Source organism: Canis lupus, chromosome 8 (genome assembly GCF_011100685.1).
Source record: "Canis lupus familiaris isolate Mischka breed German Shepherd chromosome 8, alternate assembly UU_Cfam_GSD_1.0, whole genome shotgun sequence".
In the NCBI taxonomy this organism is placed as follows: Eukaryota; Metazoa; Chordata; class Mammalia; order Carnivora; family Canidae; genus Canis; species Canis lupus.
In genome coordinates this window covers 56622890-56637245 of record NC_049229.1, presented here as the reverse complement: position 1 = coordinate 56637245, position 14356 = coordinate 56622890, and the positions used below count along the sequence as shown (strand labels likewise).

Sequence of the window (14356 nt, the reverse complement as noted above, 5' to 3'; positions counted from 1 at the left end):
AGGAACGTTCTAGTAGGCACTTTGATGGGGCGGGGGGTGGGGGGATGGCATGAAAGGGTGTTGGACTGATGAACCTGTGTCTTTGTAATTGGAAGTCAATGTGTTCTATCATTCCTGAGATCAAGCCAGGTGAGCAAATTGCACTCTTAACTTTCTGAGACATTCTGCATGTTTCAACCTGCTTGCTGTGTCCTGGACTTCTTACTGGAAAAATCACTTCTGAATTGCTGTGGCAGTTTTTAGAGGAGCTCCTTACAAAGGAGCACAGATGATTTATGCCTTCCACATTTATCACAAAAATTCCATCCTTCACTGAAAACCTTTGATGACATCCTTGAGCAGTCTTGAACTCAATCCTGCAGACTTGAGAGGCTGACTTAGCATCCATAAAGTGGGCTCTTCTGAACACCGTTGAGGGCAATCCTTGATAAACAGTATCAGTAGTTGCCACATGGACAAAGTCACATGGCAGTGAGGCATTTTTCACAGATCCCTCTGCCTTCTCTGTTAGATGCATCTGAAGCCTAATTTCTTTTTTTTTTTTTCATTTCTGTGCCTTCTTGGAGTGGACATGGGCAGTTATGCCAGAATGTATGGGGTTTAATAATGTTCAGAATTGTTTCAGGGCCAAACCCAGAGAGAATAATCCTTGACCTAGATACATGAAAGATCCTGGACTCCCGAACGGAATAGGGAGGATATTGTCTTTTAGCATATTCTTTCTGTTTTATACCCAAATCTTATGCATTGTCAGTTTGAAAATAATAGTATGTATGTTTGAATGGCTAAATGTTGATATTTATACCTCCTCAAATACACTGGTATATACTGACAGCTGTCTAGAAGAAATTGGAAGTTTTAAGTACTTTTTACATACTTTGGAGGCAAATGTGAATGTATAGCCTGAGGGTTAACAGTTTTGAAGAGAACAATGGTATTTGAAGATTGATGTAACTACTAATAAGAAAGGATGTTCAGAGAGAGATTCTTATTACTTGAAAAGCAGTTTGTGCACATTAAAATTAATTGGTATTTTTTAAACTTTAGGAAGAATATTACAACTACTTGAGGTTGCAGGCTATATTCTGACACTTTAAAATATATCTAAATTGTATAGATACATAATGCATATTATCAATAGCAATATTTTTTACTGGAATTCCCTGAGGCCATTTAACATATATTTTTAAAATAATTTATTTATTTATTCATGACAGACACACAGAAAGAGGCAGAGACACGAGCAGAGGGAGAAGCAGGCTCTCTACGGGGAGCCCGACGTGAGACTCGATCCTTGGATCCCGGGATCATGACCTGAACCGAAGTCAGATGCTCAACCACTGAGCCACCCAGGTGTCCCTAATATAATATTTTTAAAATAAAAATATTGCTACTTAGTTCCACACTTTCAGTAAAGTTTAATATGTTTTGTTTGCCTAGAACACAAGAATACACGTGGTACAGTTACACAGAAAAAAATATTAATCAAATCATTTTGTCAGCAATAAACCTAGGAAAGCAGCACGACTTTGAGGAGCTTAAATAAAGTGTTAAGTGGAGTTTCACAATTATTTTTTTAAATATTCATGCAAAAATCAAACCACTTTTTCATGCTTTTTATGGTGAGGTACACACCTTGTCTTTGCGCAAAATGAACTTAGTTGTTAGTTGTGTTACATGGTGAAAATCACTACATAAATACATCCACATACAGATACATGTGTAGATGTCTATATGCATTTTATACTAAGTTCATAAATGTAAATATGTTTAGAAAAAATGTCTGGAGAAAATCACAAACTTTTGACAGTGGCTAATAGATGGTGGCACTTTTTGAAATCTGTTTCATAGATTTTCACATTATTCTTGAGTTCTATAATGATTATATATCACACTGAGAATAACTTTGCAGTTTGATTTTAAGGTGAGTTTGAATATAAGGCAATCTTCATTTTCTTTTTTTTTTTTTCTTTTTTTTTTTCCTTTTTAAAAATGAATTATTTTATGATCTTCATTTTCATTAGTGGGATCTAGAAAGAGAAAATTTTTGGTCAACTTGAATATGTAAACATTTAAAAATATGTATGAAATCATCTCATGTGCCCTTAGAATATTTACTCTATGCTTGAGTAACATATATCAAATCACATCTTATTTGGTATAATTTGGATTTTTTTCTATTGTTTCAGATAATAGAAGAATTTTTTCAACTTCTTAATGTGAATTTTGGCCACCAGTGTCTTCTTCAAGGCTAAGATCGCCTTGTGACTGCATTATTCTCTTTGCTCCGAGCACACTCTCTTTCTTCTATTTTTTGACCTATGCCCCTTCTAACACTGTGGGTGAGTTGCTACTGAGAATGTTTGTCTGAGCAAACACATCCTCCTTTGCAGGATATTCTGACATTTCTTCCCATTCACTTTGCAGTTGTAGATTTGTCACCTGTACAATATAAGCCCCTATTGTATTTCTTTGCATAGCTTTTAAAAGAAGCATGATTAATTTGACATCTCATATGGAAGTCACCCCAACAAGGACTGCTACTAACAATGAAAGCAGCTTGAATCTTCTGTACATAGGCATGTGTGTGCATGTACACATATATGTGTGAATTGTTCAGATGAACCACAGAAACCTACCACACTAATGACACTTTGGAGATTCTCCGGCATTTTTTTTTCTCCAGATGACATGTTGTTGCCTAAAAGAAAGCAACTGAGAAAGAATTGTGCTATAAAAACCATAGTATAAGATGACTTCCTTATATTTTAAGGGTTTTAAGAAAAAAGAAGACACTTAATCTTATATTTTGGCCTAGAGCAATGCACCTATTATTTTTAATCTGTAATGTGCATATGTCGTATTGATTGAGACTATTCAAACTTGCTCTTGAGGACAAAGGAAACAGATCGGTCTGATGAAACTCAGAAGAGGGGTTAGTTGTTGCATAGTACATATGTGTGAACATAGAAAGGGATAAAGGACAAAATGAGTCCCGATATACATGAAATGCTAAAGAGACTGAATCCACATGAGGCTCTAAATGAAAGAGACACTGAATGTTCATCACGCATTAAATATACATGAGGTATCTGAGCACTGAATATTTATGACACACTAAATATACATAAGGCACATGAGACACACAATAATCAGGGAAATCTTCATTAAGCTTCCCACTGGTGACAACCTTTGTGGTGCCAAGTGTCCTCTTGCCCAAGAAGCATGTAAAACCCAGAGCTGCTCAGCCAGTTAATTGGTGAGCTACAACTGTGCCCAGGCCGACTCCCTTGCAACCCTCAGGTACAATGGGTGTGTTACTTGTCCCAGGCCCCCTCAGTGTGTACAAACTTATGCCCGGTCTCTTTCTTTCTCTCTCTTTTCTCAGACTTTTGCAGCATGCATTTCAAATGGATTTAATAAACCATACAATGCAAGCATTTTAATTCACTCTTAAATGTTTCTGTCCTGTATCTCTAAGATAGCTTGCCCAATAGTTTACTCGGACACTACATTTGTATCAAGGTCATTTCTTCTGTGACAAGAATTCAAAGAATTCATTTGTGCTCCAACTCAAGCCTTACTGTCATCCAAAAAAAAAAAAAAAAGCATTTATTGTATTTGTATAGAAGAAACATCAAGATGGAGCTTACTGTAATGTTTTTACACATTTGAAGATAAAAGGGTCATTTGCTCTGCAATTTCTTTTTTCCATTGAAAACTAAAGGTTAGAGTTAAGAAAATTTAGGCTGTCTAGGATATGTACTCTGTGTGTGTGTGTGTGTGTGTGTGTGTGTGTGTTTCTGGGGCTGAGGGCTGGAGAGAAGATCCTTAGGTAATCACCTCATAAAAATGTCCATTCAAATATAACTCACTCTAAGAGACAATTGTACCTTTTGAGACAGGAACTTGAAAATTGAGAGAGATGGTGACGATCCTAAAACAAGAAATAAGCTTCTCCTATTTGAAAGGCCTGTCAGGAGGATTTAAATTTACAATTAGAGAATTTCTCTTTGACTTTTCTTAGGGCTTCCAGAGAAGACTAATTGAGATCCCCTTGAGGAAATTTTATTCAGTGAGTCTCTCCACCTCACTGACACCACTACATCAAAGCTATTGGAATTTGCACTCTGACTCCATTGAACAAGAGCCTCTGTTGTCTGTAAGCTGAGATGGTGAACTTGGGATATGAACCTTTCAGACAACACAGAATGGAAAATGCAACTTTTATTTCTTCTAAAAATGTAAATAAACTTTGCATATTCACCCAAGCTGGCCTGACAACATATCAGTGTACCAAATTAAAAAAAAAAAAAAAAAAAAGAAAAAAACCTTTATAAATTGGCATCTTCTTATAGACTTTGGATTTCAAATAATTTCCTAAAAGTTTTAGGAAAAAACTCAAAACCTTTTGCCACCAGAGTTCTATATCTGCAAATTTCCAAATCTAGATTCTCTTGTACCTTTACAAAAGAATGTTCTATAAAATTCTCTCCTGCTCACATCCTGGCTTTTACTCCAATTGATATTGTCCTAATTCAGTAAACATAATCTCTAATGAAAATAAGGGAAAAATGTTCGATATTTTGATTGATTTATTCTATTCCTATGACTGCCCATTATTTCATCTTCATAATTTAAGAAATCTTATATGAATAAAATGTGCATTTGGAAAATGCAGAAAAACATAAAATGAAAACAAATCTACTGCCCATAAGACTTTTAAAAATAATCTGTATCTATTTATAGACTTTTGTGCTGAATGTGTGTGTATGCTTTATCTATATATATTTGTCTTAACTGCATTTTTGAAGAATGTATACATTATCTTGTAAGCTGCATTTTAAAACTGATATATTATTTTTTAAAAGATTTTCTTTATTTGATAGAGAGAAAGGGAGAGAGAGAGCACAAGCATGGGGAGGGGCAGAGGGAGAGGGAGAAGCAACCCAACATGGGACTCCATTCTAGGACCCCAGGATCATGACCTGAGCTGAAGGTGGATACTTAACCTACTAAGCCACCCAGTTTGATACATTATTAATGTACTTTTATATTAATAACATTTTCATAGCATCAATTTTAATGTATAAACATAATTCTCTTTTCTATGTGTGTGTATATATATCAATAATTTATATAAATATTATCTCAAAAAAGAGCCACCACTTTGCAAAATTCTAGAACTATTTGTATCATAGTTTATGTGAGTTACTATTCTCTATAATCTAGTATCTATTGCATTTAATGTCCCTATCTCAAATCCATTTTCCATACTTCTAAGTTTTCATTATTAAATAACAATATAACAAGCATCTTTAAGGATGAGATCCTTGGATGCAATTGTAATAATTTTCTTAAAACAAATTCCTGCATTTAGTATTGCTTGGGCTAGAGGGAAATAGTGAACAATTTGATACATAGTAATCAATTTCTTTTTGTAATGGAAAAATGTATCTCACTTCCAAATCTGTGTGACATTGCTTTTTCTTTGAACCTTCATTGATATATCATATTGTCATTGAAATAATTTTTTGTCAGCCTAAAAAATAAAAAAAATATATACTGCTTTGATTTAATGATTTGTTTAAATTCCTCATGTGATTATTTATAATTTTCATGTTTTATCTGATGAATTTTTCTCATAAATATTGGCCACTTATTTTTCAGTGCATTTAAAAAATCATTGTTCTATAGATTTCTCAGAGCCGTTTATTTGGAAATATGTCTACCATATATGTTAAAATATTTTTCAAATCTCTATTTTTACTTTTTAAAATTTTTACACAGTTCAATTTATAGTTTTTAAAAAGTTTTCAGGTAAATTCCAGTTAGTTAACATACAATGTAATATTAGTTTCATGTGTACAATTTAGTGACTCAACAGTTTCATATAATACGTGGTGCTCATGACAAGTGTGCTCCTTAATCCTCATCATCTGTTTCACCCATCCTCCCACCCACCTTCAATTCATAGACTTTTAATCTGTATATCCCTCCTTTTCTGCACATCAGTATATGAACTTACTATCACTTTGTAAATCAAAATGTTCCTCAAACCACTCTGTAAATTTCTATTAGCCTATTCCTTGAGTGATTTCTTATGGTCCAGCCTGAATCAACCTCAGTAGCCTTGTTCTTGCCCGTAAGTTTCAATAAAAATACTAAGGAATTTTGCAACTCCGGGATTTATTTTTCTTCATGCTTATCTCTCTGCCTAAAATGTCATCATACTTCAAATATGGCCATATAAACTAGATTCATCCTTCAAGGTCCTCAGTTGTATTCCTTAGGTGATTATTTCTTGCTAAGAATCTAATTTATGATTACTTGATCAATGACAGGTAGTTTTGGTTCAGTAATTTTCTCAGTTATGGGAGATATCCCACAAAGTCTTCCAACATGTTTAATTGTGTCTGGCTTTATTTCCCCTATTGTTATTTTTAATAATTTACTAGTTATATAAAACTATTACTTAATAATAGCTAAGAAAAGAAACTTTATGGGTAAGCATACTCACAATTTTAAGAAAAATAGAATAATAAATTCATTAAGTTGCTTTAACCCAGAAAATGACTATCCGAGAATTCAAATCATGAGTAGAGTTCCTGAATAATGGTTAAACTTTTTTTTTTTTTTTTTTAATGGTTGAACTTTTAATGAATTCTTCAGGAACAGATAAAATTACCTAGTATGTATGCTATTCTTTTGCTGTTTTTGTATCTTCTGCTAATTCTTTTTGCCACTTTAGATTTAGGTTTTTATGTTAATTTGGTCATACGACATACAATGATAGAGTTATACTTCCACCAAATCATTTCAAAATAGAGTAACTATTAATAATTACAGAGAGGTGAGCTGACTTTTATAGTGTGCTACTTACCATATCACAGACCAAACACTTCTTTATGGATGTTTTTTGTTTGTCATCAAAAAGATCATCTAAGACTATTATCATTTCTGTTTTTTTAGATTAAAAACTAAGGCTCAGAAAAATTAAGTGACTTGCTTTGCAGAGCCCAGGAATCTAATCCCTGTGACCATATCCTTTTTCTTGCAGGAGGCTGCCTGCCTTAGTTGATGACCAGAATTTAAGTTACTCAGGAGAGGCTATTTGCATAAAATATTGTAACTACAACTTTCCATTCACTTCAATATATCTTGATGGTCTTCACTGAGACCTTTATTCTAGAAATGATCTTACCTGGCTACAGTGAGCTTGAGCTGAATGGAGAACTTAAGAATTCAGATCCATCCATGAATATAATTTAGAAGCATCACAGAAAAATATCATGATAATGAACTTTCTGGCTGCGAATGGCCCTTATTTTTCTTCTCTGATGGATTTTCAGTTCACTTTGCCCTAAATAGACACAGTCTTAGGGAGTAACTGAAGGTATAACTGCCCCTTGGGCTTTAAGTCACTCTCATTGATATTTCGAAGATTAGAGGATTAGAAGTGAAATCTTCCAACAGGCATACCTCTTAAATGACCAGCTTTTGGTAGTTCTGAATATTGCACTTTCCCAATTGGAAATCCATTAAACTGACAGTGAGGTAAGTGCATGCTGAGAGAAAATGATATGAAAGCTAACAAGATAAACAGAATAAGAAGGGTCCTGAAGGCCTGCTGTAATGTAACTGGAGCTGCTGAGTGTGGGGTTGTGTTTGATTTCATCTGAGACACTAGAAAGAATGGCATTCATTGTTGACAATCTTTCTAATTTTCAATTAATATATTAGTGGCAACAATCTAGAATTTCTGAAGGAAATCTGTTATTCTCTATGCTTAAGCTAAATAGTTCTCAAAACTGACCGGTCAACAGAAATACCTTTGATTGTTCACCAAAATTATTCTGATTTCCAATCCTACTTACTAAGTCCTGAGACAAGGTAACATAGGGCTTTCCCATTAACATTTATATATATATATACATATATATATATATATATGTATATATATATATATATAACTCTATAAATGAGCTTTTGCCTATGTTTTGCATAGTCAAAATAGGGGAGGGAGAAGTCTGTAGAAAGATTTTAAATATATATGGCTTTTCAGCTTATTTCAATTTCAGAGAATACACCAAAAGAAAGCTACTTCAGTTGTAAAAATATCAAGTAGCTTACAGACCACTCAGGAAGACAAACAGATGTTCTCTTTACAACAAAGCAAGATGAGTTCTACAGTCAAGGCATGAGTCAAATCAAGGCTACCACACAAGTGGTAACTGGTTCTGTATTTTATTTATTTTTAAGATTTTATTTATTTATTTGAGATAGAGAGAGAGTAAGAGAGAGCCCAGAGGGAGAGGAGGGGGAGCAGCAGAGGGAGAGGGAGAAGCAGACTCCCCACTGAGGAGGGAGCCAGATGGAGGAACTCGATTCTAGGATCCTGGCTGGGGGGGTCTGACTGAGCCACTCAGGCACTCCACTGGTTCTGTATTTTACACCAAGGTAACTTGAATAGTTCTCCTGTATTGGAATTATAGATTTCTTGGAAAATAACCTCCACATGTTGTAAGAGAAGTTAATTTCTCAGCACTGGACTTCCCCTGCATTATGTTTCATAAACATTTACAAGTTTCCCACAGAGGGCTTTAAAATACAGACATTTGAATATCTCACCTTTTGATTGATCTCTAAAGATTGTATCTTTTGGCTTCAGCAAAACCAAAATGAAACAAACAAATAAAAACTACTTTGCCAGATGTGCAAATATAGGAGCTTCATTGGATTGCCTAATTCACCAGGTAGATGATGTGCAGGCCAGCTTCCCCACCTCACCCCCCCCCACCAATTACTTGGCTTCAATTCATCCTTGGAAGATGCTTGCAAAGCCTTGAAGCTTCCAGCACAATAGTCAAAGGGAGGAAGAAAAATGAAGAAAGTAGAGACAGTTGCTTCTCTTCACATTCCCCTCTCTCTCTTTCTCTCCCCTGCCCTACCCTGCTCTCATATACTTGCTCATGCTCCCTCTGTCTCTCTCTCTGTCTCTCTCTGTCTCTCTCATAAAGGTGGAAAATCTTCCCAGAAACTTTGAGCAGGCTTTTCCTAGTTTCATTTGCACTAGAGGATCACCCTCTCACAATCACTAGAAATGGGGAATTAGATAAACAGATTCATCAGAGTAAATCCTCTATGGTTGGGGAGAGAGCTATTTTTCTTGAGTACATGATTGTTAGTTTAACTTGAACAGGATTACATTGTTTTTTTGAGCAGAAATGCATTTGGATAGACAAGCAAGAGTTTGGATTAATATATCCCAAAGTATTTGGCTTTGGATTGATCTTTGCCAAGCAAAAGGAAAGTAACTTAGTAAATCAAAATACTAGATTTAGAAGATAAAGTCTTTATTTTGAGCTATGTGATGCTGGATCTAATACCATCATTGTATTTGTAATTTTAGGTTGACAAAACTTACTTCCCTTAGAATATGTCAAGAACCAGTAAGGAGATGCAGCTTAAAATCCTGCTGAACAGAAAAATGGACAAAGAAGTGTTGTATAGACGACTAACATTTCTAATCCACAGCAGCTCTAAAGAAGTCCACCGACCACATGAGAGTCTAAAAATTGTAGATGTTAACAATACTTAAAAAAAAAAAAAAGAATAAAACAACTGAGGAAATATATGATATCCCACCAGTCAACATTAATATAAGATAGAAGTTTAAGTAAGAGGACATCTTCAAAATGAAATAATCCTGTTTTAAAATTTTCATATATGTGAAGAAGATACAGGTAATAAATGATGTTTTTTTCTTAATTTGTTTCTCATTTAGTTTCTTTCACATAACTCCTACTCAAATTCCACTAATTTGACAACCTGCTCTAACACTTCAGAATCCTTCAACTAATTCTACATAGGCGTGAACTTGTACAATGAAATTAGTATGAGTCCTCAGTGTGAATCAGGCAGGAGCAAGCCCTATTAAATCTTGAGCATCATGCCAGTGAGGGTCAAAGAGGATTACTGGAGACTATCAAAAAAGAGAGAAGACCTAGGGAGTAGGTGGCCGAATTGTGATTTATTATCAGTAATAAACTTGGCCAAGAGGCCAGCAAGCCCTAGAATTCATCTTTCCTAAGAGATCACAGCGACAGCTCTATCAGAGCTGGTTTTAAGTAAAGCCAAATACTTCCTGAAGAGCCAAGAACAGGTGTGTTCCACACATGGCTACAGAAAAGTAGGTCAGTAGATCAAATGCCAGATTTAGAAGAGTGAGACAGTGCTGGGAAGGGAGAGGTGTGTGGCTTGGGAATGAACTGTTTCTATGCATCATGAATGAGTAGCTGTGAAAACATTTTAATATTTATATGGTAGATGTCATATGATGATACATGTCAATGGAATACCATCAAATGTAAAGACGGCATTTATGGGTTTTTGTAGAGCATGTACTCTATGCCTACTGCTGTGTTGGAAGCGTAAGCGTCCTCTTTGTCACACTTTCTAGTGTATTAGTTTATGTTCAGCCTTGGGTTTAAATCCGACATGAAAAAGAAGGAGAAGCTTGGGTTTACGTGAACAGCGATGCATGCTGAAACGTAGGATGGCAATTTGTTCTCTGTCAGCACTTCACTTGGCAACTTAAAAGGTCCTGTATGTTGATCTTGGCAAGGAGCAAGCCAACAAAAGCTAAAACAATAGACTGAAATGCGTAATGCATTATCATTCATTGTGTTACTGTATTTGTTTTTCCCTTGAAGTAGCCAAAGATGGTGCAAAGGCCGGGGCAGTTGAGCACTTGTTAAAACTGTCTGCACAGTGACAAACAATTATTGAAAAGCCTCATATATGTGTATATACATATTCAACTATTCAACTAGTTTCTGCCTAAAGACAAATTAATATTTAGCTAATCTATACTAACAGATGATTCCCAGGGTAGAATCATATCAATTATGAAGAACTATAAGTACCATATATATATATATATATATATGCCCCAAATTTATTTGAAACAGAAATTATAACTGATTTGGAATTGTATAGACATGAGTTTAATTCTATATATTGATCAAAGTTTCCCTAGAGAACATAAGAAACAATTCATAAAAAGATTAAGTCTTCATTAGGTTGAAAAGCTCCTAATCCAATCAATTTTTACTCTGAAAATCATTCATCAATTGCAGCCTTACTGTATAAGGTTATTTCATGAACTTATTTAAATATCTTAATCCCTTTAAAAGGAAAAGTATTGAGTAAAATGAGCAGAACATTTGATATTTAAAATGCAAATACAGCTGAACATGATTTTCAGTCTTTGAAAAGAATCTGCGTTTTTGACTCTATTTTCTTCAGCGTAAAATTTTATGAAAATTCAGTTGATGCTGTACTAGGTTTTATGTGGTGAATAGATTTTTAAAGAAAGCGAGAATATATAAAAAAAGAGACTTGTCTTTTCCTTTTAATATATTTACAAAAACTATTTTAATTAATCACAAATTGAGTCCTTAGGTACTTAAACATTCAACGTCTCCATTGACTCCTACGAGGTATGAACTTACTCATATTACTAGCTACGTGAATAGTAAAATGCTAACAAAATAATGCTGAATCAAAGTTATGATTTAATAGGTATGTAAGTCAGGAAAATGCAGTATGTTTAAATTTATAAGAGCAAGATTTCCTAGGTTGAGGTTACTTACAAAAGGCACTAAGTTACTCAGTTCAAAGTTATCTTTTTTCCTTTTCTGGAAGTTATCATAATTAGCTATAAAGTCACAAGAAACATTTCTGGCAGGAGTTTAAGCCTATTTTTCATATATTCATCACACATAATGAGCTAAGGGATTTTTTCTTACATGTTGCGATTAACATTCACCTTTTTGTGAACCTTATGCTTAGAAAAATATCAAAAAAGAATAATTTCAGGAAATGACAAAAAAAAAACAACAATAGGTATTTAAAGCCCCCAGTTGTGGGGATCTTAATTGTATCAACAATGTGATCATCAGTGAGCATTACTTCTCTGGGGATGCTAATGCTGCCTAATGGACCATAAGAAGGCTTTCAAGGAGCCAACCTACTTATCAGCTTGGAGGAACTCTTGCTGGGAAGCATTGCTTAATAGACGTAGCTTTCTCCTTTGCCAGGAACTTGATTTTTCAACACATCTTTCTAACAGTGTATTCAAAAATAGGCAGATGGGTCCCAGTGTGGAGGGTCAAGAATAGTGATTGCAGAATGCCATGATCAATGCCACTGTGCCTGGAGTCTACCATTAGGTAAACATTATGTCCTTTTGGCTAAGCCTCATCCTTTCTAGGTGTGCACAGAAGGGGAATAAATATTACCAATTCTAACGTTGTAGCATAAATCCACTTGTAACCTTTTCCTTCATTAAAGGAAAGGGTCTGGGAAGCCCTGGTGCCACTGAGGAGGAAAGAGGAACAGGTGTGGAGAAAGACGGTTAAAATGCACTGAAAATGGGGAAAAGTGGCTCGGCAGGTGCACTTTTCATATTTCACTATTTTGCAAACAGCTCATTCATAATAGAAGAACAAAATAGTGGACACCTGTAACACGACCCATTACGAGAGGCAACGCACAGCTGTGTATTCACATGACTGATGTTACTGGGCTTATGAGATAACAAGGTGACATAATAAAAAAAAATAGCTTAATAGTGACTCTCATTGGTTTTGGCTTTTTTGAAGTGTGACCAGGGGATACTTATATGAACTTGCTTTTGTAACCTGTTATTTTTAATGCTTAAACTCATTGGAAAGATCATGTAAAACTTCTTAGAAATAGAATGAGGAAATACAAAGAGAGAGAAAGAGACTAAAAAAGATCCACCCAAACTAGAGGATGATAACACGGGAGGTCTCAAAAGTAATGGAGGCCCATCCCCTCTTCCCTGGCATTTCCTGGGAAAGTTGACAAGCCCGCAAGCGAAGATATTACATGAGGAGCTGCCTTCTATTCTCTGTGTGTCTAATGTTGCCTGCCCCTCCCTCCTCAATATCCACCTAAATCTACAAAGGAATTCCTCTAACAATAGAAAAAAATAAATTGGATCTGGTATAGAGATTGTACTGTGTGGCCTGCTGACACTAGAAGCAGGTGGCTCCTGAAAAAGAAGCCTACACTTTTAAGGGGATTGGTTCTAAATGCCAAGGCCAAATAAAGTGAAGCTGTGTTGTACAGGGATTCAATTATATAAAATGCAAAATAATTTTTTTCAAATTTCATTTTAGTTTTTTTTTTTAAGATTTTTTTTATTTATTCATGAGAGCCATACAGAGAGAGGAAGAGACATAGGCAGAGGGAGAAGCAGGCTCCCTGTGGGGACTCAATCCCGGGAGCCCGGGATCATGACCTGAGTCAAAGGCAGATGCTCAACCACTGAGCCAGCCAGATGCCCCTTACTTTAGTTTTTCACTCATCACTTATCATTTATTTATTCTCTTTTGAAATTTTAAAAGATTTTACTTATTTTTGAGGGAGTGAATTTTGTATAGTGTTGTGCGAGAAATTGGTGGACCTGGAGGAATCTAATAGTGAGAGCAGAAAAAAATGAATAAGATGGCTAGAATAGGGGGATTATCGTAAAATACCTTGTATTTTTATATCATGTATAAATTTCTCAGGATTCTTATTACATTGAAGCTTTATTGAGGTATAATTGACAAAGGGTACATCTTGGTGGTTTGATATGTGTATACACCGTACTCCAGCTGTTATACCCAGGACAGTGTTAAGCTGTAACATTGACAGCAATTATCCTTCCATATTTCCATACCTACTCTCTTGGTAGGAGGTTTTGCTCCAGGATTTCAGCAGGGCCCTCACAGCATAAAGGAAAAATAGACAGTAATCCTATTGAACACACAATAGCAGAGATGTCCATCATTTTCAGAAACCACTTTAAGGAGCTTTCATTCTGTGAAGGGTATCAGTTCCACCTTAGTGTAAATGTCTTCAGAGTTTATATTTTACATTTGTTTGTGGAATGCCAATTCATCAAATCAACTGATTTTTTTTTCTTCATCTTGGCTTCTGACAGGGAAGCTTTGTTTATAAAGTCTTTCTTTACCATGAAATTGTAGAAATACTGGCTTCTGTACTCTGCTAGTACCTTTCTAAAACATCACATTTTAGAACTTTTAAAAATTATCAGATAATACATAAAGCAGACATCTTCAGTCAACCACTAGTGGCCTGGCCTGCAGCTTCATTGAGTATAATAAATCGGAGAAAAGTAAATGAGTAAAAATGAACATGGAGCTATTTTAAGTTAGGTTAAATGACAGCATAAATGAAAGCCACATCAGAAAGACCTTCCAAACCAAAAATCTGAGTATCCAGTTGGTTGTATCCAAACATCCGATATCCTTGTATT

At 35.0% G+C, this 14356-nt stretch overlaps 1 long non-coding RNA gene across 1 annotated transcript; it reads left to right on the top strand.

Moving 5' to 3' along the window:
* The first annotated feature begins 1293 nt into the window (after positions 1 to 1293).
* Positions 1294 to 9666, top strand: LOC111097127. The gene is made up of 3 exons (XR_005362926.1): positions 1294 to 1353; positions 2190 to 2342; positions 9413 to 9666. It is a non-coding gene; the product is annotated as an uncharacterized LOC111097127 (long non-coding RNA).
* Positions 9667 to 14356: the final 4690 nt, after the last annotated feature.